Raw genomic sequence first — 4,143 nt, 5'->3', positions numbered from 1 at the left:
GGAGCCTGGTGTAGCCATCTGGTTTCACCAGTCCTCAGTCAAATTGTCCAACACATGCTAGCATGGAAAGCGGACGTTAAACGACGATGATGATGATGATGACACACACACAGTGGGCTTCTTTCAGTTTGTCTACCAAATCCACTCACAGAGCTTTGGTCGGCCTGAGGCCAAATATTAAGATATATGTATATCTATATATACATGCATACACACACACACACACACACATTCATGTTTTAAGGTTTTTTTGTTTTTTTTTCTGGTATAGAAGTGAAATAAACATCAGATGCTCTTCTAAATCCATTGCAATGCTAGAAATCTATTCATGTCATCAGCCGGTACCTCAAGGTCACAAGCATTTCACCCCTTAGCCTAGGCGCTTCCTTGAGTGGGACAGCAAGGACTGACCTAGTCTTCACCTTTGCTGTCTCTTATCAACCTTAACCATCTTGAGATAGTTTCACCTGCTGTACTTATTTTCTTGATGGCTTTCTTCTGTTGTCTGGGTTCCAGACCTAGCTCCTGCAGGAAATAGTGCACTGATTGAGGCGAAAAGCTGCAGCAGCTAACTTCAGTAGGGAATTAATCTGCATACCAACCCTTAACAAAGACCTCACTAACTGAGTTCTGATATTTTTATTTCTTTATGTGACTGAAAATTTTAACTTTACATACAACTATATGTGTGTGTATAGCCTCATCCTCATTTTCATCATTTAACATCTGCTTTCCATGATAGCATGGGTTGGACGGTTTGACTGAAAACTGGCAAACCAGAGGGCTGCACCAGGTTCCAGTCTGATTTGGTATGGTTTTCTACAGCTGGATGCCCTTCCTATTGCCAACCACTTTGAAAGTGTAATGGGTACTTTTTATGTGCCACAGGCATGGGTGTCATTTACATGACACCACAAATGGCCACGACTATGATTTCACTTGGCTTGACAAGTCTTCTCAAGCGTAGCATAACGCCAAAGGTTTTGGTCACTTGTCATCGCCTTCATGAGGCCTGACATTTGAAGATCACAACGTTTCAGCTGATATACCCTCCAGCCTTCATCAGATGTCTTGGGGAAATTTTGAACCTGGGTTCTCATTCTGAAGTTATTTTTCGATGTTATTATTATTATTATTATTGTTCAGGTCACTGCTTGGAATCGAACTCAGAATCTTGGGGTTAGTAGCCTGCGCTCTTAACCAGTACGCCATATGCCCATGGGTATTATGGTGAGGGACACACAAAGGCACACACAATACATCATCATCATCATTGTCGTCGTTTAACGTCTGCTTTCTATGCTAGCATGGGTTGGACGATTTGACTGAGGACTGGTGAAACCAGATGGCTACACCAGGCTCCAATCTGATTTGGCAGAGTTTCTACAGCTGGATGCCCTTCCTAACGCCAACCACTCAGAGAGTGTAGTGGGTGCTTTTACGTGCCACTGGCACGAAGGCCAGTCAGGTGGTACTGGCAACGGCCATACTCAAAATGGTGTATTTTATGTGCCACCTGCACAAGAGCCAGTCCGGGGGCACTGGCAACGAACTCGCTCGAAAGTCCTTACACATGCCGCGGGCACATTACATACATACATATATAGAAGAGCGATTATATATTGTATTATAAAATAAGAGCAGGAATATTACATCAAAAAATCATCACAGAAGATATACGTCCAAAATAATATTGTATTAACAGATAGATATATAAATATATAAAGTATGATTATTCAAAAAGTTTATCTATTAATACAATATTATTTTGGACTGTTTGTATGATCAATGACGCTTTTGTTAGGTCTGCATGCCCAGGTCAAGAGGCTTGTGAAGTGTTTTTGTTTTGAATGATGACGTTTTGCTTTCAATTTGTGGGTAGAGAGATGTGAAGACAAAGATAATATGCATTTGTTAACACACAAGACTGCTATACATATTTATTTCTTTATTGCCCACAGGGGGCTAAACATAGAGGAGACAAGCAAGGACAGACAATGGGATTAAGTCAATTACATTGACCCCAGTGCATAACTGGTATTTATTTAATCGACCCCAAAAGGATGAAAGGCAAAGTCAAACTCAATGGAATTTGAACCTAGAATGTAACAGCAGACAAAATACCGCTAGGTACTTTGCCTGGCGTGCTAAGGTTTCTGCCAGCTCGCCGCCTTGTTGCTATACATATTACCATCATCATATATATATATATGGGAGAATTTACGAAAAAAACAATAGACAAAGACAGGTGGTGTAAACAACAAATGGATGAGATAAAAAACCAAGGCTGTGTGCATTATAGTATAAATAGGCCTTACAGCTGTTTCCAGGATATTTATTATATCCCTTCATCAGAGACGGTGTGAAAGGATGGTTAAGCAATAGTTAGTTTAGATAAGATAAGAAATAGAGAGTGAATGTAGGGATAATGTATTTGTAAATCCATTGTTTAGGCAGAATGGTATACATATAAGATTCCAATACCTTGTAAGTAAAATCCAATAGTCTTTAAGATTGGTCATTGCATTTGTAAATCCATTAAGATTCCAATACCCTATGAGTAAAATCCAACAGTCTTTGAAATTGGTCATTACTCAGCATTACCTGAAATCTCTGGGTCTAATTGACACCACTATCGCTCATAACCTCTCTCTCTCTCTCAATATATATATATACGTATAAGAAGGGATGACCACTAAGTGGACATCCGATATGCTAGAAAGAGGTCATCAATGACCCAACCACAAAGAAAAATAATGTTCTTCAGAACAATTTTCTTACTTTTCTTTGTGGCTGGGTCGTTGACGACCTCTTTCTAGCATATCAGATGTCCACTTAGTGGTCATCCCTTCTTATACGCATGTAATACAATTTTTCTGAATTTTCAGATTTTTTATATGCTAGGTCACTGGTTTTAAATTGATGTTAATTAAATTAATATTCAATTTATCACCCTCAGTAGATATATATATATATTGTTTCAGTTATTTGACTGTGGTCATGCTGGAGTACTGCTTTGAAGAATTTTAGCTGAATGAATTGACCCCAGTTCCTCTTCTTTTTTGTTTCAGTTGGCCCATGCTGGGGCATCATGTTGAAGAAATTTTCAGTCGAAGGAATCAACCCCAGTACTTTATTTTTTGAATCATGGTACTTTAACAGTCTCTTTTGCTGAACCCTCTAAGTTAAGGGGACATAAACACACCAACACAGGTTGTCAAGTTATGGTGAGGGACAAACACAAAGGCACACACACACAAACAATACATACATACATCATCATCATGGTTTAATGTTTGCCTTCCATACTGGCATTGGTGGAACTACACATAAATATATAATTGAAAAAATTGGAGTCAACAAGAAGGAATATGGTTAAACATTTATTTTTTAATTGCTACAATTAGTTCTATGCGACATAGTTCTCCAGGTGTACAGGTATCCTTTTAAAATGGCAGCTACTTTAACAGCAGCAGAATCACCATTCCACTACATCTACACATTCAAAACAGTTTGACAATAGCCCTTCAGCAACCACACAACGCTGATAAGCTCAGTGACTACTACTAAATTCAGTCCATGCAGGACCAGATTTAAACCATGGGGACCTGGGGCACTTCAATTTTAGTGGGCTCACCATACTACACAAGAGTTTAAAATCTTGGAAAATTACCAAATTTATATCTCAAAACCCGTCTATTTTTTTTTGCATTGAATTGATAAGGTGGCAAAATCTGGTTATTTATCATAAAAGAGATTCCATTACATTTTTTAAGAAGCCAAGATACCTTTGTATATTAAAAGAGAGCCAGTGAGTGTGATGAATTATAAGGCACTAAAAGAGAATGACTCTCCCCCAGACACAACAGTATATCCATATATATATATATATGCGAGTAAAAATAAATACAAAAAAAGGGGGTTTTGTATGATTGTGTATAGAGGAATATATTATTTTGTTTAAAAGAGTTCCAACACTGTCTGTTTTTTATGTTTTATTTATATTCCTGCAAAACCAATGTGGGATATAGAATATGGAATATACAATATATAATATAATATACAATATATAATATAAAATAAAAATGGATGGTACTATGAAATAAAGTATTGAATGTCTTATTGAATAGATGAAATATTGAG

Source organism: Octopus bimaculoides, chromosome 6 (assembly GCF_001194135.2).
Source record: "Octopus bimaculoides isolate UCB-OBI-ISO-001 chromosome 6, ASM119413v2, whole genome shotgun sequence".
In the NCBI taxonomy this organism is placed as follows: Eukaryota; Metazoa; Mollusca; class Cephalopoda; order Octopoda; family Octopodidae; genus Octopus; species Octopus bimaculoides.
The sequence above is the reverse complement of the archived record's forward strand: the minus strand, read 5'-3'. Positions refer to the sequence as shown.